Source organism: Canis lupus, chromosome 10, assembly GCF_011100685.1.
Source record: "Canis lupus familiaris isolate Mischka breed German Shepherd chromosome 10, alternate assembly UU_Cfam_GSD_1.0, whole genome shotgun sequence".
Taxonomy (NCBI): domain Eukaryota; kingdom Metazoa; phylum Chordata; class Mammalia; order Carnivora; family Canidae; genus Canis; species Canis lupus.
Genome location: NC_049231.1, coordinates 33801809 through 33826408, shown reverse-complemented (window position 1 = coordinate 33826408; position 24600 = coordinate 33801809).

The window sequence follows — 24600 nt, the reverse complement described above, 5'->3', positions numbered from 1 at the left end:
GTGGGATCTAATTATCCCAGGTGTGAAGTACAAGGAGGGTATCAACATGGATTAAATTTTAAGCACTATTCACACTCTAGAACCTATAGAGTTTGTCAGCAGCTACTCTCTTGTCTTAAAATATATAGCAATCAAATAACATCTATTATTCTACAAGTCCTATTCAGTGAGTCCATTCACAGGACCCAGGAACAAAGTCCATTGTTCAAATTCAAAGAGTCCTAAAGGAATCTCTAAAAAGAGAAAAATGTCCAAGGGATGAGGCATGTACATGTCTGTCTCTGTTTGGTACATGGAAAATCACAGTAGGCTTTGAGGTTACCTTCCTTCAGTGGGTGCCCCTTTGGCAGGTTCTTATGGCTCATGAATCCACATTATCTATAGAGTTTGAGGGATGGTTAGTGGGATAGTTACTTGTCTCTCTTTCTACTTACTGCTTTATGTAGAAGTGGATTATCTGGCAACCTCCACCATTCAAAACACAGCCCCACACCAGAGACTACCAACAAAGATAGATGTGGAATAGCTTTGTATGTATGTACTACATTCCATCTCCCTGGTGAGATTTTTTTTTCCTTCCGGGATACATAAAAAATCTTATTTTTATTTACGTCATCTGGAGACACACCTGCCATGTAGTGCAATACACAGCTGGCAGGAAATAGAGATTTTTAGGATGATGCTAGTGGAGTCAAAGCCTGCCTTTTGGTAATGTCCACTTAACCAAATGTCACTGGCCCACTTCCTGGAGCCATCCAGGAAAAACTTTCTCCCTTCCCCAGAATGGCCTTTAATTTTTAAAAATAATGCTTTTCCCTCTTCCCTTTATAGACATCAGAGTTGTTTTTGAGTTATTTGAAACAGTAATCATGTGGACTTTAAAGTAAGGCAAGCTGGGATTGCATCCCAGCTCAGCTTCTTTGTGGCTGGAGCTATGCAGTCCATTAACCTTCCTTTAATTGCCTTTAGAATAGGGATAATAACCAGAAAGGCATGAGGCTGTTGAGAGGAGGTAATACAGATAATCTGGCTCTGAGGAAGACTCAGTGATCATCTGTTGAATTTAAGCAGAGTGAACCAAATCTTAATCCCAATCCATGCATTTTCTAAGTTTGATTTGTTTTCACTGATTAGTTACCAACAAGCCCAATCACATTGACAGAAAATGCTCTTTGGTTACTTATTTATCCAACTATCTTTTTTTTCTCTCTCTTTAAAAATATAATAACACATCTGGGTTCTATTATGTGGTGGTATATATTTCAGTATATGTTTCTGCTAATGCCGTAGTAAACAGAAGCCTCATGAACGTTGACTGCTCAAATACAGTAGCCACTAGTCTGCCTTGAGCAAGGCTCAGTATAAAATTAAACGCTGCAGGATTTTTAAGAAGGGAGTCCATCAAAAGTGGAACTCTAGCCCCAGTTGTATCTGAATTATTCTACATAGTTAAGAAAATGCTTTTAGCCATTTCCTACTGCTTAGGATAAGGAATGTTCTGAGTCTATGATGTCCTTATTTTTATCAAAGGCAAGTATATCAGTTAGGAACACATCTGGCTCTTAATGTCAGTATACTTAACTAATGGTGAACTAAACATATAGAAGGTTACTTTGTCACTGTTTTCATAGTTTCTCAAGCAGAAACCTTGGTTCAGGGCCCATATCTCTGGATTCTTTTAGTCTTTTCTTCATGATTGTAAGATGGTTGCCCTGGCATCAGACATCAAGTCTACATCCAACTGAAGAGCGTAGAATGAGAAGGTAAGACCAGCCACATGCCACATGTCTCCTTTTTTATCAGGAAAACAAGACATTTACCAGTAGTACAGAAGACATTCTCATGGCCAGAGTTGTGTTACAGGGTGAGCTTTATAAGAGAGATGAGGTAGTCTCCGTAGTGGAGGCAGACAAGAGAGAAAGAGATGGAGATGGGTGTTGGGTGAGCCAATCCTTAAGTTCTGTCATCATGAACTTTTGAAAAGCATTTGTGGGCTGAGGTCTGCTGCAAATGTCCTTCAGATTAATTCTAAAAAACAATAGAGGTATTGGGTTATGGAGCAAAGAAGAACTTTGGAATCAGACTCATCAAAGTTTAGGTTCTGGCTCTGTCACTTACTGAACAGGATGGCCCTGAACAAATCATTTCTTTTTGAACCTCTATTTCCTTACCTATACTTATAGTGTGTCCTAGGGTTATTGTGAAAATCAAATAAAAGAATATGAAAACAGTAATTATGCTGATTACTCCTCTGCATCTGTACATTATTATAGTCAAGATAATGGTGATGATAAATAAGTAAAAGAGAAGGACATCTGGGTGGCTCAGTGGTTAAGAATCTGCCTTCAGCTCAGGGTGTGATCCTGGAGTCCTGGGATTGAGTCCCACATCGGGCTTCCTGCATGGAGCCTGCTTCTCCCTCTGCCTGTGTCTCAGCCTTTCTCTGTGTTTCTCATGAATAAATAAATAACGTCTTTTAAAAAAATAAGTAAAATGGAATATAAGAGCCTCTTCTATTCTACACAGAAAGCCTAGGCTCATAGGTCTATGATGACCACTTTCCCCATGCTACTCCCCCCACCCTTTCTTTTGGTACTTCCTTCATGCAAATCATCATTTCACAGCTCATATCCCTAGATTGTGACCTCATTGTGTCATGTTCAATTTTGCATCTCCAGTGCCTAGTGTACAGTGGTAGGTACTGAGGGAATGTCTAGTGAATGAATGAATTCTCCCAGAACCATGGACTAGTTGGAAAAAGAGGAAGCTGTAGTTCAATTATACATGTTCAGTAAAGACAAGGTTCTCAGAGAAGTATTCAGGAGCTATTTAAGAATAAATGGTCACAGAATTCTGAGAAGGTGGTAGCGGTGGAAATATAGTTTTCAGATCTCAAATTTCCACAAATCTGTTACATACAAACCAATACCCATGAGCTACATTTATAAAAATGGAGTACAAGGTGTACCTTCAAACCTGAAAATATAGTGGGTGGTGGAAAAAAATGCCAATAGAACTGTAAGGTCTACATTGTCTCAACATCTGAATTGGAAGAGCAGAGAAAGCAAGAGGATGGCTGAAGCATCTAAGAACAGGAGAATTACAAATAGCCAATAGGTATTCACTGAGAAGCACAGAAAAGTAATTTGAGAGCAGCAGCTGAAACAGGTGTTCCAGTAGGAGTTTGCCCACTGGAATGGGGGTGAGTGTCAGAGGTCTACAGCAAGAACTGAAAATCCTGGGGCAGCCTAGTCCTTATGAATTCTTGAAACTGAGAGCCATTTCTCTTTTTCAGGACAAGGCCCCCACTGAGGGAAAAATGATGGGAATGGAATCAAATTGAGTAGGTCTCAGGCAATAGTGATGAGGGAAGAGAAAGTTCAGATAAGAATAGAAGAGGAAGGGGGATCCCTGGGTGGCGCAGCGGTTTAGCGCCTGTCTTTGGCCCAGGGCGTGATCCTGGAGACCCGGGATCGAATCCCACATCGGGCTCCCGGTGCATGGAGCCTGCTTCTCCCTCTGCCTGTGTCTCTGCCTCTCTCTCTCTCTCTGTGACTATCATAAATACATAAAAATTTAAAAAAAAGAATAGAAGAGGAAGGAAAAAGACTCCAAGAAATGTAAGAAAGAAAGCCTTTATATTTTTAACACTACATTAAAAGCCACTATGGAGTGATCTCTGTGAAGTTAAAAATGTTATCTGAAGAAAGCTGACTTCCTTTAAAAACTAACAGAAACTGATTTCACATAAATTGAGCAGTAGAAAGCTTTGGAGGTCAAGTTCCATGAAAAGTTATCTTAAGAAAAGAAGACTAAGCCATATGTAAAATGAAAAATGAAAACACGACAAGGAAGACATGTCCATAAAACAGGTTAAAACTTCAATCTATTATTTCAAAATGAGTAAAAGACATTACGAAAAATGATAGAAGAGATGAAGAACAAAATAAATCACAATTAGAGAGAAAAAGAAGTAGAATTACAAGAGTAGCTTAAAATAAGAGAACAAATTATTTTCGATAAGACTGGATTGTAAGGAGCACAGAACAAATAAACACAGCAAATGATGCTTCGAGAAAAATAATAGGTGAAAGGAGAAACGTTTTTAAAATAAAAAATAAAGAAGAGCTTAAAGTAGTCAAGAGAACATGACAAATATTGAAGATAGTAAAGAAGCTTCAATATGTGAATAACCAGAGTTCCCTAGGAAGAAAACCAAAACAAGGGAACAGAACAAATTCTAAAAACTGTAATTCAAGAAAAGTTTCCTGAAATTAATTAATGCTTGAAATTTCATGTTGAAAGAACATCTTGGGTACCCAAGGATATTAATATATACTGAGCAATAACAAGAAATATTACAATATTTAAAAGAAAAAGATAAAATTCCTTAGGCATCCAGGTAAAAACGGCTATTAACTTATCAAGGGAAAATATAGACTACCCTTAGATGTTTGGGCCACATTTTACAGCAGAATAAAGCAGAATAACGTACTTTATGTGGTAAGGTTTTTTTTTTTTTTTTTTAAGATTTTATATATTTATTCATGAGAGACACAGGGAAAGAGGCAGAGACACAGGCAGAGAGAGAAGCAGGCTCCATGCAGGGAGCCCAATGTGGAACTTAATCACAGGACCCCAGGATCACACCCTGAGCTGAAGGCAGACACTCAACTACTGAGCCACCCAGGTGCCCCTAAATGATAAGTTTAAATTCAATTACATTTATGAATACACTAAATATAAATTGGTCTAAAAGAGAGTTTTTGTTTTTTTTTTTTTAAGTTTGCCTTTCTCAACATTCCTATGATTCCCACCCCTCCATGTGGTAGTCAAACTCCATCTTGTGATGGTAGAAGTTCTTGGATGAGAGTGATTTTCTTGTCCACCCCCAGTGGCAACAGACCTCTGCTTTGCATCAGTGCAGGATTCTGGGTGTAAGGGAGTTTTCTTCTGCTTTTTCAAGCAGCAGAGGGTTTTTCCTAATTTCAAGGCTGCCAATGAGGGCTTGTTTTCCACCCCTTTCCCCTGTTGCAGCCAACCTTTGCTTTCAAGTAGCGGAGAGTTTTCCCCTTGTCTCATTGTGGCCACTGATCAGGGCCCAGGGTGTGGAAGGGCTACACCAAATAGTCCTGCTCCAGCCTCAAACTTTGACAGAGCCTACTCATTCTCATTGTGGAAGAATGAGAGCTCACTCTCAGATCTTCTTTCCTGTCCCTGATCTTTCTCTTAAGCATTAGTACTGACCAATGGAAAGAAGTGTTGAGGACATATAGGACTCTCCTATGTCTGAGACTCCTACATTGTCATGCTATCCTTCACCTGACATTTAAGAAGTTACAATTTTAGTTGCTTTTAGCCACTTTCAGAGCCACTACCCTTTCCTCCCACATTCTGCCAGAGGCAAAATATTTTGTGTGTCTCATATCTTCTCAGAAGGGCTTGTTTGTTTTTGAAATTCAGTTTATCCACTTGTGTTAGGACCTCATATCTCTACTGGACTAAAAATACAAGTTTGAAGGTTATATGGCTTGTTGTTGTTGTAAGGGTATGAATGATGTTCTCTTATCGCTTTCCATACCCTAAGTGAAAGTGAAGCTTCAATTTTTAAAAACTACTTTTAGTAATTATAATTGGCGATGTCAGTGTTAGTACTGTTATCCTGTCTACCCTGTGTGTATTATTTTATGCGGGATAAAGAAAATGAATAACAATGGAATATTTTAATTCTCTAATTCACTGTGTCCTTGAGGACCAAGGCTTTTGGTATGGAAGAAAGGAGATACATATATGATATGGAAGAAATTAAGTAAAAATCTTGTAACTCTGAATTTGAAATGGAAACACTATTATGAATTTACAAGCTATTTTATATTTAAATATATAAACCCACCAAAAATGTCTAGAAACATGACTAATCTAGTTGCAGTAAGCATCTGGAGTGCCCAGATTGTGATCTTCAAATATAATTTCCTACTACGAGAAACCACAGTTTCTTGGAGAAATCGCTAATTCCAAGTTTGGGGATAGGAACTATGCAAGATGAACCTAGGACATTTTGTTCTATCAAATAGAAAAGATGCTGTCAGAGACCAATCAGCTCATGTCAAAAGGACTCAGCTGCCAATGTTAAGAAATTTCCAGTGGCCAAAAATGGAAAAAATTAGGTTTGAATAAGGGTAAGAAATGTAATGTATTTAAACCCATTAAATATCTTTAAATTCATGAGTCATAATGGTATATTTCCTAAAAAATCAAATTAGTTGCTTTTGAGGATCTCAAAGAACCAATCCATTATGTTAAAATTAGGTAAAGAGAAAAGAACCAAGCATTTTTCCTAACTTTTATATATAAATTATACAACTGCATAACCAAATAATAGAGGAGGGCAGTGTCTCATAAATTATTTCAACTGTAAAGTAAAATGAGATGTTGAGTTAGAATGTCACCATTTCTCAATCTCCAACAAATTAATAGGCCTATGCAATGAGCCTCAATGGCTGTTGACATAACAGAAAAAGAGACAACCAGACATATGCTATCTAATGAAATAACATGCCACTTCCTGTGGCCTTGCCAAAATGACTGGGTCTAAGTTTTATTGGTCTCTGGATCCAGCTTCTGATATGCAGATTATAGAGAGGACAGAGAAACATGTTGAACAGCACCATAAGTACCCAATCAGCAAAATCCAGACAAGTAGGAAATTCCACAGGACAAACCACTAAAGATCTTCTACAGATAAATTATAAGCAAAAGCAAGGAATGGAAGGAAAACGAGTAGATCAAAAGAAAATTTTAAACTTATCAAATTTTTAAGAGTGAGTAAGAATAAACTGCAGTGCTAAGAATGTACACGTGGGTAACAAAATCATAAAGAAACAGGGAAGTGATTACTCCAAAAGTCAAGATAGCGGTTCTTTTTGGAGAGAGGTAGGGAACATATGTGAAGGGCTTCTGGAATATCTGGGAAATTTCTGTTTCTTGTTTTACATGAGTGTTAGCCTTAAAATCCACTAAACTATATGTTTGTCTTCAAGCTGTGGACTTCTGGGATTTGCAGATTTTGTAATGTGCTACTTCTTTTTTGTCTGCGTTTTTTTCTCCAGAGGCAAAGGCAATAATTTCCTACAATCTGGATGAATATGAAGAAAAGCAGTATGTTACTGGTTGTTGTTGTTGTTGTTATTTATAGTGCAAAATAAAAAGAGTAAAAAGAAAAATAAATTATTTGCTGTATCTGTGTTTTATTTTATAATAGTTTTCTTTAAACCTGCTTGACTTCAGAACAGTTTCTTGATATCACTCCCCATCCAGGAAATTGCATATATCTATATGTAAAAATGGAATACACTACACATTTTTAAAAAGAATAAATAGGCAGGAAGTATATTCTTTAAAATATATTTTAGATTGAGTTATATTTCCTAAGTGCCTTTATTAAAATCCATTTCACAAAATCCTTTCCTTCCTTAAAAAATCCTTTCATTAGATCCTGTGTGCCTTTTTTCTAGGCTTGCCAAGCTAAATAGCTGGAAAGTATTTCCTTTTCATAGTCCAAGGAACATGCAATCCTCTATATAATAATAATAAAAAAGATATATTAATGTTTCCAGCCCCACTTCCTTCCATTTTAGAGGGGAAAATACATGTGTATAAATATGCACACACACATATTTATGAAAGCAATGTGAGTGCTGTAATGTAAATGTAGAAGTGGCATTCAAAAGGGAAGCCTTCCCCATGAAAAAAGATAAATATGTTTTTAAATAAGAGTTAAGGGTGAAACAGTTTCATCAGAAGTGCAAATACAGTAAAGAATGTTATTTGCCATCTGAGCTGTAATTTCAAAGCCAAAATGTGAACCCAATTTGGGAATTTTAGCAACAACTGAACTTGCTGACTTCTGAAAGGGGATTCCAGGCCTTCCTAAGTCTTTTGAAGTTCATTTTGCTTTGTCTTCAGATGTCTTGACATAATCAGCCCATTGATGCCTTGTGCTGCCTTGTGAACGCAAGCATTCGCTCACGATTCCATGTCAGGGCTGGAGACAAGGAGAGGTTCAAATCCCTTTGACACTAGGGCAGCTGGTCAGGAAGTTCTCAAATGTGCAGCTATGTGAACTTTTAGCTGAACCGTTGCCCAGTGGGGCGCCTGTCCTTTCAATTCTCATCGTCTCAGGTCTTCAAAGGCTGGGGGCATCTGTACCCAGTGACCAGCACGGCTGGTCTGACACATCTCTTTCCCATGGGGTATTGGGGGGAAAGGGGCCAGACTGAAATGACTTACCTTCATTTCTCAGTGTGAGCTAGAGCATGTGTGAGACCCACCAAAATCGACAAGTTTACCCGCCAGTTCCGTTGGTCACTGAGTTCCATTGGCCACTGAAGGAGCATCTGCTTGACACACTCAAAGAGGCTTGGTTCCCACACTTTGGGTTCACACCAATTATAATAATAATGGTGGCACAGTCTTACATGAGTGTGAACCACTCATGTTTAATCATTATGACAATCACACAGGTAAATATTATCTGCATTTTACACATGAGGGCACAAAGTGAATTCACTCAAGATCACATATATAATTAGTGGCAGAGGTGAGATTTGAGCTCAGGTCACTCTGGCCTGGAGTCCATTTCCCCTACCACCATTCTACAGAGCCTGTAGCCAGGGAATAAACACAGCCATAGACATAACTGCTGATAACAGCTACCATTTGTTGAGGCCCTCCAGGAGCTTTACAAACACTTTAATTATAGATAGATACAGATATATCTATCTATACATAGATATAGATATAGATATAGATATAGATATAGATATAGATATAGATGGATATCCCTAAAGAGGTACAGACATAGATACACCAAGGCCTAACAATTAAAAGCTAGCCACCAGTCAGACTGTCTAAATTTAATCCCAGCCTAAAGTTTACCAGCCCAAAGTGTGGCCTTGAGCAAGTGACTTAGCACTCTTGTACTTCAGTCTGTTCATCCAAAATATCCCCTTTATAGAGATACTGCAAGAATTAAATGAATAATATATAAAATTTCCTGGGCAGCCCCAGTGGCTCAGTGGATTAGTGCTGCCTTCAGCCTGGGGTGTGATCCTAGAGACCTGGGATCGAGTCCCACATCGGGTTCCCTGCATGGAGCTTGCTTCTCCCTCTGCCTGTGTCTCTGCCTCTCTCTCTTTCTCTCTGTGTCTGTCATGAATAAATAAATAAAATCTTTTTAACAACAACAACAAAAAAGTTCCTGACACAGAATTGGTGTCCAATAAGTTAGATATTATTGTTACTATATTACATAAAACATCACATATTCTTAATATTATATTAATTCTACTTTATATAATTAATAATAATAGATATTATTATTACTATTATATATATATAGTACATGATTTATTTTCTCAATTCAGAAAGCTTAGTAAAGAGAGTAGCATCCTTCAAAATTCACTAGGGTCAAAGGTTACCAAAAAAAATTACACTAAGCTGACTAATTTTCCTCAAGGAGATCAATATTTGAGATACAAACCACCAAAGTAGATTGATGAGGCATATTTCAAACGTATTTGAAAATAAGTCTTAGGATTGTAGACCACCCACACTACACAAAAGCTCTGTTCTGAGTAAGACAGGCTCCCAACACTCTAGACAGAAGAAAACATTAGGCTCTCATTGCCATAGCACGTGCTGTTCATCTGAGGATGCAGAAAGGCCAGGTGACCCTCTGACCACAATCCCCACTTTGCTGACCTTTCATCACCTCGACTCTAGTACTTCTAACATCAAATTGATTTCTGTCCTCCTGGGCTCTGCACAAGCATCTAGTACCCAAATCCCATTTGTGTTTAAACAATACATTCCTAAGCAAAGTAGATATGACCAAATGACAACGCGGATAGAGTATTGAGAGGGTACTTTGAATTGGGTGGTGTGTTAAATACCACATAAGCATTACCTCTCCTGACCCTCAGGGCTCCATATGGTCCTATTGGTTCCTACTCAGTCCCTATATCCAAATCTCCTGAATGGCAGAGGCATCCTCAAGGCCAAATTCACTCATCTCCAGGGCCCAGGTGCTAATTCCTGCATTCTAGGCTGCCCTCATTCCTTTCTACACCCTTGTAGAAAGGAATGTCTGCCTTTGCCACCATCCCTACTCTACCTAATGAAAGCTACCAGTCACAGAAATTCTTTTTCTGGGGATTCAACACTGGAAAAATCACTTATGTGTCCATTTTTCACCTCAGAGCACTCATAATACCTAGTACCTAGTCTCACAATAGCACCAGGCTGAACATGATCATTCTCCCTCAGTGGCAGTGACTCTTTGAAGTTAGGGACTTGTCTTATTCATCTTTCTGACCATAGTACTTAGCATAGCACCCGGCATATAGCAGGATTTCAATAAATATCTGTAATGAGTACAAATGATTGAATGGATGGTTAGACGCATAGTTGAAGGGATACTTCAAATGACCTTACTATTTTTTGTTGAGAAGTCACTGCTAAGTCTCATGTTGTCCATTATGAAGAACTGAATCAGTTGCTATAGCACTGAGCACAATGTCTGGTGTGTATTTTGTACCCAACAAGTGTCATCGAATGAAAAAATAAATACATGACAATGGAATATTACTCAGCCATTAGAAATGACAAATACCCACCATTTGCTTTGATGTGGATGGACCTGGAGGGTATTATGCTGAGTGAAATAAGTCAATTGGAAAAGGACAAACATTATATGGTCTCATTTATTTGGAGAATATAAAAAATAGTGAAAGGGAATAAAGGGAAAGGAGAGAAAATAAGTGGGAAAAATCAGAGGGTGACAAAACATGAGAGACTCCTAACTCTGAGAAATGAACAAGGGGTAGTGGAAGGGGAGGGGCGGGGGGTTGGGGTGACTGGGTGATGGGCACTGAGGGGGGCACTTGGCGGGATGAGCACTTGGTGTTATGCTGTATGTTGGCAAATTGAACTCCAATAAAAAAATTAAAAAAAAAAACATAAATCAGGCCTTAAGGCAATAGAAATCCACTAACAGATATATTTCAACACTGTTCTTCCAGTTCTGAAATCTGTCACAAATGAAGCCAGATCAGCAGGATGCTGGGGACCTGAGCTATACCACATGAGGGCCTTAGCTCTGCTGGCATCAACCCATACTGAGGAAGCTACAAATCCTCTGTCAGGTTGCTGTGGATGACCTTGTTCATTACATCCAGAGTTGGCGTCCTTTCTCCTTTCTGTACTAAGCATAGCTCTACCACTGAAAAACAGGTCCGTTTTTATCTTACATATTTGCTGAATTTTGTGATTTTCCTTATTAACCTCCTTACTCCTTTACTGGCCACTAAAAAACTGGAGCTGAGTCTGTAGCCAGTCATAACAAGAGAAAGGTCTTTTTGTAATGTACTTTCTTAATGTCAGTCATGAATCTCTATCATTTCCTTGTTAAAAATTCCTTCCTTCCTTCCTCCCCTCTTCCTCTTTTACTTCTACTACTAATTTTATACCTTCTTATTTATTTATGAGTGATGGCAAGTCATCAGGGATCATGAATGAAACTAAACCTAAAGCAGCTTATTTTCCTGTCTAACTGCAGACAAAACAAATGTATTCAGCAAATATGCTGTTATCTGGATACACAATGATTTTTACCTGTCCCTGGTGTGTTTAATATATCCAGGACTAAAATCTCTGGAAAGAGACAGAGGATAAATGTTTAAAATATTAAGTAAAATAGGATATTTTAACAGTCTGCTGATAACGTTCTCCATGTGCCAGTGATTGAAATACTGGGAGGATTATCTTGCCTCTCTTCTCGCTGAGAAAGGCAGTCATCAAGTGTTTGTTGCAGGAAGAAAACAAAGGGGGGTGAGGGATATGCAGGAAGAGATGAGGGGATAGAAGAGGAGACAAGGAAAGAGGGACTGGGAGGGAGAAGGCAGGGGATAAGCATAGATGGGAAGAGAGAAGGAAAGATAAAAAAGATAAACTAGCAGGTGAGTTTACCTCATCAGCTAAGATTGATGCTTGGATCCCACTTGTCTTTGAGAGACTGATTAAGAGGTAACGTCAGAGGTTATATGCCTATTTGCACTCACAGCCTTCTGCTAAAAAGGTGATGGATCCTCCTTATCCAAATCTAATACTGAACTGAGGAGAGAAGCCATTATCATATTTTAGGACTATCACTTCAGATCTCCAGCTCAAAATCAATCTTCTCACTCCATTTCCTGTCCTGAGAAACACAAGCCACAGCTTTTCTCATCAAGGCCAAGATTTCTAAAAAGTAACCTTAAATCTTCACCATTTATTTTACATTTTTATTATATATATATAATATTATATATATAATATTTTACATAATATATAATCTTTAAAAAATCTTGACGAAATATATGGAGACAAAACTGCATTGAAATTATATAAAAATGGTCTTTATCACCAAGAAAGAACTGTTGTCAATATTTTTTATTATTTCGATCTAATCTTTTCTATTTCCATGTATATGGGGTGGACATATACAATCCCATATTCTTTTTTTTTAAGATTTTATTTATTTATTCATGAGAGACACAAGAAGGGAGGTAGAGACACAGGCAGAGGGAGAATCAGGCTTCATGCAGGAAGCTTGATGTGGAACTCGATCCCAGGACCCCAGGATCACAACCTGAGTCAAAGGCAGACACTTAACCACTGAGCCACCCAGGCGTTCCTAATCCTATATTCTTTTCATATTTTAATATGTCCCTGGATCAAGAGATGTCCTTCAAAATTTGCACAAAGACCTCAAGGCAGGAAGTACTTGACATATTCAAGGATCCCAAGACCATCTCCTCTGGGTTCACCTCAGAGTCAAAAGTGCTCATCTAGTAATAGGCAGGCCCAAAAGACTTTGTAGGCCTTCTGTAGTCCATGCTATGGACTTTATATTTTAGCCTACATGAAGTAGGAACTGGTAAGATATCAAAAATTATCTTTTGTGGTTGAGTTTGGATTAATGATAGTTTGGTGGGGATGGCAGGTAGGGGGTGGCAACAATGGAAATGGAGAGGAGTATTCAGGACCAACGTACATTTTGAAAGTAGATTAGATAGGACATGGTGGTTGATTGGGTATATGAAGTGTGTGTGTGAGAGAGAGAGGTGCCAAAATGGCTCCTATGGGTCCTTGGACAGTGGGTTAGGTAGAGATGTCATTTACCAAGAAGAGCAACAATCAAGAGGGAATAGACTTGGGAGAAGAGAGGGACCTTAGCCAGATTTGTAGATCACTACAATAGAACATTACTATTTTTCATATTTGACGAGAAGTAAGCAGACTCAGGAAAGTTATTTCACTTGCTTGGGATCCTATATCTGGCAAACAATGGAGCCTGGTTTCATACACAAGTTCATCTGACTGATCCCCAAAACTGTGTTGTTTCCCCTACAATTCTCACACAGCCTCTAAAGAGGAAAGAAAAGATCTGAGCCTTCCATGGAGCATAACAGAAACAGGGACACAAGGAGACCAGCCAGAGGGTGACTCAAGAGCACCCTGCCTGGGCTGAGAGGGCCATACAAGGATGGAAAGCAAACACCTGGATTTTGTAGCTATACCCTCCAACACCAGGAAACCGGAAGTCAACCACCAGTCACAGTGATTTTGGCCACAATGGCTTCTTCTTTCAAAACTTTGCTGGGGACTGAAAACTGTTAACTCAGAGCTGTGGTCCCCAAATACGGTCCCTGGACCAGCAATATCAACATCATTGGGGGACTTGTTAGAAATGCAATCTCTCAAATATTCCAGACCTTCCAACCAGAATTCTGGGATTGGGACCCAGCAGTCTGTGGTTTAGCTAGCCTTCCAGGAGACTGTGTTGGACCACTCAAGCTTGGGAGTCACAGGATTAAAGCATCTGGCTTCATCTGATCACAGTTTTTGTCTCTGAGCAGACCTTGCCTGAATGAATCTCGTATAATCCCAATAGCAGGCCAAGTTTGGACAAATGGGAAAGCTACTGCTGAAGCTGGATGAAAGCTCATTTTTTCCCCTGTCCAATCCTCTTATATAAATCCCCATCCAAAAAGGAAATAGCCTTTTTTTTTTTTTTTTTAAGGGATTGTTGTTTTGTGGCAAAAGGAATGCTTTGCTAATTTTAGGAAGATGGCTTCAGTTATGGACAGGAAGTCTTGAAAAGAGGGGAAACTTCGACTTGAATTCTTAAATATTGCGTTCTTTTATTTATTTATTTTTCTTTAAGAAAGAAAAAAACATTAACAGAAAAGAAAACACCATTAACAAACCTCAGCTGACTGAAATCTCTGAGAAGAGGAGGCATGTGGGAGCCATTCATGTAGGCCCCTCAGCTGCAATTGAATAAGCCTGGAAGATCATGGCCTTTAAGATTTTGCTCTGAACAGCGAATCTTTGCAATGGAAATTGGTTTTAGGAAGAAAGAGAGTACCTGGGTTCTTGATAAGATTAATTCTCAAGAACATTCCTCATCCCTGCCAACTCCAACTCCTGGGCTACGGCTATACCTTGGATTGGTCCTCTCAGAGCATCAACCTGGTAATCAAGTGCTCAGAGTGCAGCAGGCTTTGTTCACCAAAGTCTTCTGCATTTCCTGGCTTGTTGACTCTATAGCAAGTAAGTCAGTTTATATTATTTCCATTTCACAAGTAAGAAAACAGAGACTTACAGAGGAGAAAAGTGGGCCTCTCAGATGAATAAAAATCATGACCTATATGAATTTCAGATTTTTTATCTCATTGAATTCTTGAAGTGAGAAGAAGTCTTGTTTTCATTTCACAGCTAAGGAAATTGAAGCCTTATAAAGTAGAAGTGACTTACCTTAAAAGTCACAAAGTTAGAAGTTGGGAACACTTACCTAAACTCAAGCCTTCTTCTGACACCCAGCATGCTTCTTTGGGTCAGATGAGTACTTTATTTTTTTTTTTTTAATTTTTATTTATTTATGATAGTCACAGAGAGAGAGAGAGAGAGAGAGAGGCAGAGACACAGGCAGAGGGAGAAGCAGGCTCCATGCACCGGGAGCCCGGATAGTCACAGAGAGAGAGAGAGAGAGAGAGAGAGAGAGAGAGAGGCAGAGAGAGAAGCAGGCTCCATGCCCCGGGAGCCCGACGTGGGACTCGATCCCGGGTCTCCAGGATCGCGCCCTGGGCCAAAGGCAGGCGCCAAACCGCTGCGCCACCCAGGGATCCCCCAGATGAGTACTTTAAAGTAGTCAGTCCACAAGCTTTCATGGACCTTATACTGATTTCTAGAAAACTGAACATTTCAAAATAATTGCTCGGTTAAAGTTTATCCCAACAGTGGGTCTAGCCACTAAAATGTAATTGGGCAAGTCCTCACGTGAGGAACTTTTGCAATAGTAGGTATAGCACTCAGAAGCTCACTCTGATAGATACGGGTATGTGGGGAGCTGGCTGAGGGGTAGGAAAGGTCCATGAAGGAGACAAGTTTCTCAAGGATCTGAGTACCCTTCACAGCTTTTGCCCTGTCCCAGTCAAGATGAGCATGGTTGAACCCTACTTGGCCACTCAAAAATCCCAACCCCAATGCCCTGAAGAGTGTAAGAGAGGTGTTTCCTATCCTTTTAGTGCAGAGATGTGACCTGTGGCCATCCCTTGCTTTGCACTATGTGAGTCGCCAATGGTCAGCAATCAGAGGCTGCTGGGCCTGGGGAGAGGGTTATTGCCCATGACAGCAGCATGTTTAGGCCATCTTGCAAGCCTGGATTGGTCCACATGTCTTGTAGGCAAGCCTATTGACGACAACCTGCCTCACATAGATTTAAACTGCTGTCCCATGAGGGTGTCTTAATTACTCTGGCTTCCCATCAGATTTGACCCATGTGAGTCGCTGGAAAATAAATGAGAGCCAATCTATCACCTTTTGGTTAGAAATATTTGATGACATCCCATAGCCTTTAGGATGAAGTCCAAAAGGAATGGAAATGAGGAATTGTGAATTATCTATTAGCAAGAAATCTATCATGCGATTGTTATAGATTTTCTCCTTTGTGATTCATTTGTTTAAAACATTTAAAACATCCACCTTCCAGATGATGATGATGACAATGATGGTGACATGAAAATGGGGACTGTGGGGAATTAATTGAATAAAGCAACAGTGCTCTGGCAGAAATTGAAAAATGAAATCGCTTTCACTAGCAAGTTCTGCCCTTTTGGGTTGCAAGGAAAACTTCCTTTTTAAAGGAAATTAAGTCTGTGTCAATCATCCTATGCTCTCTCTCAGCTTCTGGGATTGGCTGAAATGGACGTATGTCTCAAGTCGGGCCATTGAGACCAAGGGAATATTTTGCTCAGACTTCTGGAAAAGGAAGTTGTTGTTTATAAGGGAGAGCTACTGAGAAAGATAATTTCTCGTCCCCTGGGGGTTGTCATGTGTGGATTGGGGAAGTCATCTTTCTTTTTTTACCAGAGGACAACACCAGGACAATACCACAGAGAAAGACAAGGCCCAGTAAGTTACAAAGAAATGACACAAGACCTCACCAGGTCAATGATGTGACTCCTTCCCCAACTTGATGGCAAGGGCCCCACAGGCAGGAGCCAAGTGTTCTTCACATGTGTCTGGCACAGGGGACCTAGCACAGCCCCTGGCATGGAAAAGGAGCCCAGCTCCTCTGGATGTAGAAAATGAGCAAATAGCGAATTAAACCTGAGGTTTTCTCAATGCTTTCAGCTGAATGGCAAGTTTAACCTCATGCAGGTAATATACTTCCCAGGTTGACGCACAGGGACACAGAAATGAATTTCTGAAGAAGAGACTTCGGTAGCGTATGTGGGGGTAGAAAGTGGCAGGATAGGGCAGGGGTGGGCAGTGCAAAGGGTTCTGGCCTTGGTACAGTGTGCCCGCCAGAATCACGTGTACGGGGCTGTCCAGGCCATGGACACAGCGTTCTCTTGTGGGTTTGTGCACGCTGAGCCGGCAAGGAGCTTGTAAGGAGTCTGGAAGAAGCGTTAGACCTTTATTAGCTTAAGTACTTTACCAGAGCCTAGATCGCATCCAAACCTGAAAGTTTTCAGCAACAAACTTGCAGTCCCTTTCCAAAAGCCTGAGGCTTGCCTTCCCTTCATTCAGAAGGCAGGCTATGCAGTGAAAGCTGAGTACCAGAAAACCACCGTGTAGATTTTGAAACTCATATTGGATAAGATTTTTCATGCCTTTCTGCTATGCAGACATCCAGCAATGCTGTAGAGATAGGACAAATCCAATGCACAAGCTCTGGCTCTTTCTGAATTACTTCCTGCTTTATCTTAAAGGAACTTCAAAGTTTGGTTGAAAACAATGCTGGGCTACTTGGGCCTTACCTTGAGCATGGATTTGACCTGGACAAGATCCTTGGCCTCCCTCTCTGGGCCTAGAGCCTCTCATCTCTAGAGTGTGGGGTAGACCTAAACCAACACTGAGTTTCTCTGCATTGAGAAATGTCATCACATCAAATGAAAATCCAAACAGCATTCAGAGAAAAAAGAGCATAGGATCTGAGGGCAGACTCAGGTTCAAGTCCCAGCTGTCCCATTCACTAAATGTATGACCATAGTTAACTCACTCTACAGCTCTGATTCTCAGTTTTATTGTCTATAAAGTAAAAATAATTTCATTTTCTTTTTTTCCTTAAGATTCTTTATTTATTAATGAGAGACACACAGAGAAAGGCAGAGACACAGGCAGAGGGGGAAGCAGGCTCCCTGCGGGGAGCCTGATGTGGGACTCGATCCCAGGACCCCAGGATCGTGCCCTGAGCCAAAGGCAGACATTCAACCACTGAGCCACGGAGATGCCCCAATAATTTCATTTTCTATGTCTATGTTATGGGGATTTGGGAAGGTTTCAAAGAGCTGATGTGGTAACTGACACAGAGTAGTCATTTAATTAAATTACTTAAAATTAATTAAATTAATTAAATTAAATTAATTAAAAATTAATCCAACAAATATCTATTGAGTGTATACTATATGTCACCTACTCTGCTAGTCTCTGGAAATAGAGTGGTAAGCAGACAAGATATCACCTTTACCCCCTCTGTGGGTAAGGGAACAAAAAGTTAAAAATCACAATTATGAATGTCTAATTGCCATATGAGCTAAGACCTACAGGGAAAGTAACAGGGTGCTGTGACACAGACATAGTATTGTCTTGTCCCAATAGCTCTTTTCATTGAGCAATGTCACCAAAGCCACCATTCACCAAATAGTTCCCTTATAGCCCTCCTCATGACTCATGGAGAATGCATCACCCTGGACTACCCATGGGTTAATTTTCCAGTATCAGAGGTCTTTGGGAGATTAGTTGATTTCACTTGCAAACCATGCATACAATAGTGCAAAATTATTCCCAGGAGTGGGAGGCAAATCCTTGAACTTATATTGCCAACCTCATGTTCTTTCTCTCAAGTCCATATTACTGCTTGTGTCTGCTAAGGCAGATTTGATTAATCAACACAATATTGCTGCAGACATCATCTACAAAGCTGTCCAGATACAAAGAATGAGGGCTTTCTACCTGGTCTGACACCAGCCTGGTGCCAGACAGATGCAGGGGCCCCAAGAGAGCAAGACAGCTGGTGTGGAACATGTCCAAGAGCTGGGCAGGGGAGAAATCCCACCCCGGGAGCGTGGCAGTTATTTTTGGTAGGCAGGTAATGTTTGGCCTCTGGGAGCATCTTAGACTTGCCACCTCTAATACCCGTGCCAGTGTGGTCTCATACACAAATGGAGACAATCACAGTGCACTGTGCAGGGTTTTCATTCACATAATGTGAGATGAATGTCCTGTCACGTCTTTCAAATCCATCACTTCATTTACATGTCTGTAATCCCAGTCCTTATTTAAATCCTACCATCTTCTCTCTGGATTATTGCAGTAACCTGCTATCAAATCTCTCTTCTCTCACTCTTGTTCCAAATTCAGTTCTGATATTGCATCCAAGTTTAAAACATAAGTGATGGCCTGTTGCCTTCTGCTTATAAATTTTGGTGACATCCCACTGCCTTCAGAATAAATTCCAAAATCTCTGGCATGGCACTTGTGGCATGTACTGTGAGTTACCACCCATAAGCCATTTCTCTTCCATACCAGTAAAATTCAATGTAAGGTCTGGCCACAATGTGCCCAAACTAGGAGACAGACTGTGATTGTCTAGGCCATCTACTATGCCATCTACTATGATCTCATTCTTCTTTGGACTAAGGGTGGGCATATAACCCAGTTCTTGAGATAGAAAGGAAAGTCTACTGGGGACTTAGGGAAAGACTATTTTCTTCAGGTAAGAGAGAAGTGTATAAAGAAGATGGCCCGTTTTCGGTGTGATGCTTGAGACTGTGGCAACCATCTTGTGATTGAGAGGGGAGGCGTAAGATCACTAAAATCTCTATTTGCATGAGATTTTCCTTCTTTCAGCACTAAAAGTCACAAATCCCGAGAAACCCCTCAGTGCCAGGATAACTGGGACAGTTGATCACTCTAGGAAAAGTCACTGGTGTTCTGAGCAAAAAAAAATCCAAAATAATGTGAACACATTAGTGACCCTCCCTGAGCTGCTGAATCAACTCTGACGTTGCCTTGCTCAAACCCTCTTGTCCAAGTTACCCAAAAGCCCTCCTCAGGTGTTTTCTAACTTATAGCTGAAATTTGCAGCTTGAATACATTTAAGGTGTTTCATCATATGGCCCAGCCTGCTTTTCAAATGCTATCTCCCACCATCCCTCTCTCCCCCATACACATCCAATGCCGAGTACTCATTACTCTCTGAGTTTACCATGAATCTGCATAGCTCTGTGCCTTTGGTAATGCCATTTGCTTTGCCCGAAATTCCTTCCCTTCTTCCATCACTGAAAATTTCCTAAACTTCCTCCAAGGCTCTGCTTACCAAGTTCTCTCCTTTTTTTTTTTTTTTCTTCTTTTTTTTTTTTTAATTTATTTGTGATAGTCAGAGAGAGAGAGAATGAGGCAGAGACACAGGCAGAGGGAGAAGCAGGCTCCATGCAGGGAGCCCGACGTGGGACTCGATCCCGGGTCTCCAGGATCGCGCCCTGGGCCAAAGGCAGGCGCCAAACCGCTGCGCCACCCAGGGATCCCAGTTCTCTCCTTTTTTGATGCCTTCCTCCACTCCACCCCTTGTTTCTCCCTCTAAGTGCCCCTGGTTTTGGCAAGCAGAGGAAATTCTTGGTTTATGTGTCTCTCATCATATACTTTGAGTGTTTCAAGAGCAGGGATTATATCTTACTCACTTAGTATCTATAATCTTAGTACTGCCACCCATACCATGCTTCTTATGGAATGAACAATAATGTTTATGGGATAAATAATTATAGGGGATGAATACATTTGTTTTAAAGGAGCAGAGTCTCACAGAAAATGCAAGATATTGCCCTTCTTTTTCCAGTGGGCTCTGCCCAAGAAATATTCCCTGGAGAATTGTTCATATTGAAATTCCCCTTCCTTTGAATTCACTCAACTCCCATATTGTTACTGATATCCCATGTTAGATGCACGTATTTCTTAAAAGATTGCTGATAATTCCAGATGACTGGTTCCTGTATAACTCTCACCTTCCTAATAAAAGAGTAAGGAAAGGGACTTCCATCTATTAGGAAGGCCACTTGATTCCAAGTCCAATGCCCTGAATATATAAGTATTGCCTGAGTACATGCAGTAAATGCTGAATTCTGCTATTACATCAAAAATGCCTTTGAATGTGATGGATAGAAAATCTACTAAGAGTGATTATGGCAGAGGGAGTTAGATACCATTAAAGCTTTGGGTTCCCCTTCTGTAGCAGAGTTGGGAGGCAGCTTTCCAGGCAGGGACTCCATTTCTCAATTGCCTTTCATTGAAGTAGAACCATATTTCTGATGACAAACCATTAGAATATGAATTGAAATGAGGTGTGTCACTTCCCAGCCAAGAAGGTTAAGAAAGCTTCACCCACATCTCACCTCCTGCAGCGATGGTCTTGGAGATCGCAAGCTCAAGATGGCAGCATCCCAAGCTGTAAGGAGCCTGGATCCCTGAATCACTAAGGAAAGAACAATTTCCTTAGAACAGCACCCACCTAAGAAAAGCCTGAGCAAGACATTGACAAGTATTGTGTTAAGACACTGAGAATTGAGATTTTATTTTTATAGCAGTTAGTCCAGCCTGATGCATACATGACCGAAACAAATAAGATATCATTTTCTTACACAATGAAATGTCTAATGGTAGATAGGTTCTGGACTGCTGTTCAGAGAAGACTTTAAAGTGTCAAACAATTCCTAAGCTTTTACTCTAAGTCCTTGGTTCTTTGTTTTTCATCTTTAGCTTTTGCCTCTGGGCTACTAGATGTTCACTGTTGCACCAGGCTTTATATTATCACGCCAGCGGGGAAAGAGTCAAAGAACTAGACTTTATGGTTCTAACTCATTTTGAAACTTCTAGCCAACTTTTCTTCCTGTGTCATTTGCCAGAATGAGGTCATGTTGTCAACCATAACTGCAACAGTGGCTGGTAAAGGGGCTATTTGCCTTTTGCTGCTGCTTTAAATGAAGTGGTTAGGGAAGGGGTCTTTGGGGCCACCAACCAAGAGCATGTGCTACAGCTTTTATTCCAATTTCCAACCATTTTGTTTGTGAAACTTTGCTGTATATTGTAAGAATTCCTGTTAACAAGATAAGATCTATTACCCAACCTGGTAGTGCTTGGTAGTTTTAAGTTACTAAATCAATTCAGAATACAGGTCCATTGAATTGATGTTTCATAAGGGCAAATTCATCTAGGGCATGTGATAGGCATCAGAAAACACCACCTTATGAGTCAAGGGAGTCCTCAGATTCCTTAAACTCCAGTGTAGTAATGCCATCACCCTCTCTTACCATGCACTTTTACTACCTTTGTACTTTTCTTTCTTCAGACAATGGTTTCACATTGCAGTATCATTCCAATGGGCTCTGAATCAGGAGACACACAATCAACATAGATGCTGCTCATCCTTCAAGGCTAAGTTCAAAGGTTGCCTCCTCCATGAAGCATCCTTGATTCCCAGCAGCCAAGATATAACTCCTTCTTCTGTGATCCCTCAATGCAATTACACATTATTTTACAAAATAAATGGTTATTCATATGTCTGGCCTCCAAGAAAGTTGTATACTCTTTGAGAGGGGACCCCTTTCTTTAATTCCAAACAGGGTCCACAAAAGTGATTTCCAAATAGTAATTGCTAAATAAAAGACAACTGAATCAGTTGATTAATGAACTCATCAGTCAATTACAAAATATGGAAAACAGTAGAGCAAAATACACTGATCCTCTAATGTTTTTTTAACCAATGAGCCTTTTCCTTTCTTTTTTTTTTTTTAAAGATTTTATTTATTTATTCATGAGAGAGAGAGAGAGAGGAAGAGAGGCAGAGACACAGGCAGAGGGAGAAGCAGGCTCCATGCAGGGAGCCTGACATGGGACTTGATCCTGGGTCTCCAGGATCAGGCCCTGGGCTGAAGGCGGTGCTAAAACGCTGAGCCACTTGGGCTGCCTGAGCCCTTTCCTTTCAAACAATTTCTTAAACAAAAGCTCTAAAGAAGAAGAGGAAGGGGAGAAGGAATTCTTTGTTGGTCAAAGTGTGGAAGAGAGTTTAGGTACCCAAATGAACCAGCCTCTCTAAGATACCCCAGAGCCACCTCTTTGGAGAGCACCTGGAGGGTTCCATGAACAAAGCCAAGAAATCTCAGATCAGGAGGTAGAGATCTGAGAATTCAGGAAATATAGGCCCCAGCCTGAGTTTGGCTTCAGTTTAACTGTCAAAATATTGCTCTTGACCTCAGTCTCCTTACCTGTAAAATATCAGGAAGGGCAAGTAGGTGACACCCATATAGAACTTTTCCTCTCGCCTTTCCCTGGTTTACTTTCTCTAGACTCTTTCTCAACACATCCCTCCCATGTGAGCTGGCCCTTCATGTGAAACTGACTTGCCACCTTTGGGCTAACAAGATGTGCAAGTTCTTAGCTCTAACAGCCTCGAATCCTCATTAAAAAAAAAAAAAAAAATCAGTTGCTCAACTAATGTTGCTGCTATGTCTTCAATGACATCGTAAGCAAATTAAACCCTGAAGGTATATGTCTAGAGACTCCTTCCCCTCTAAAGAATATATCAAGAATGGGTAATTTAAGGCTAACAAAATAACTGAATCATATGATTTGAATCTGGTCCTTAGCAAGGGATCTCTTCCATAAATGTGGTAGCTATGCCTTGCAAATATAGATGTGAGCAGATGAGTGCCTGTCTTCTAATAGTCTACTTTGAAGGGTCCTAAGCCTGAGGACATGGTGACAAGACTGAAAGTTTTGAAAAACAAGGAAATAAAACGTTGCTAATGATCGTTACCCTGGTGATGAAAATACCAGAGAAGATACACAGATGTCTTCAAATCTCTGAGGCCCCTCTTACAGAGCAGAGAATGGATTGTTTCCATTTGGTGCTCAAGAGGAGAACCAAGACCGAGGCAGCAGATCTAGGGCAGCGGAGATTGCAGACCGGTGGTCTGTGGGCCATATTCACTTCCCAGAGAGTGTTTTGTTTGGCTAATACAGTCTTAATAAAATATTTGACATAAAGCTAACTTTGAAACCTTGGAATTTTGCATGCAAATGAAGAGTTCTATTGTCTCTTAAAAAAACTGAATGGATTTGAAAATACCATCTTTTGAGAGAGTAACCTGGGCCGCCACCCTGAGGTCTGCATTTGTGGTGAGGGAGAGGTACTCTGTAGACGGAAGTGGCTCCTGTTTCTTCTCTTTCTCAAAACTAAAAGGTTATTCATTTTTTTTTAATGATTCAATTTCAATTTCTAATTTTGGTATTTCACAAAATAAAGCACAGCCTCCTTTCAAGGATGACACGAGGCATTCCACATGAGTTAAGCTACCCCAGCGCCAACCAAAGCCCTGGATCTGGGTAGACTGGGCCCACATTCAGGGCTGCCATCTATAAGTGTGAAGCAGCAGCCACCTGCTCTGGAAGGGCATGTCTTCTCCAGCGAACCACCAACTTCCATGACTCCTTGTCTCTGAGGCCCATATCATCCATCTTATCCGACCTATAGCTATTCCCTCTGCTCCAGGGAAATTGATTTGGGCTTCATGCAAGGAAAAATGCATCACTATCTGAAGTTTTGAAAGGTGAAATAGCTTTAAAAATGAAAGAGTGATGGGGATCCCTGGGTGGCGCAGCGGTTTGGCGCCTGCCTTTGGCCCAGGGCGCGATCCTGGAGACCCGGGATCGAATCCCACATCAGGCTCCCGGTGCATGGAGCCTGCTTCTCCCTCTGCCTGTTGTGTCTCTGCCTCTCTCTCTCTCTCTCTCTCTGTATGACTATCATAAATAAATTTAAAAAAATGTTTAAAAAAAAAAAAAAAAAGAAAGAGTGAGCTTCCCCATCCCCAGAGGCATTCAAGGAGAACCAGAACCAACGCTTATAAAAGGGAAACCAACGTGGACTGGAAGCTGGTGTAGATGATGCTCTGCAAGGGCCCCTTCATCCTCAAGGACACAGTTCTGTAAGCAGCTGGT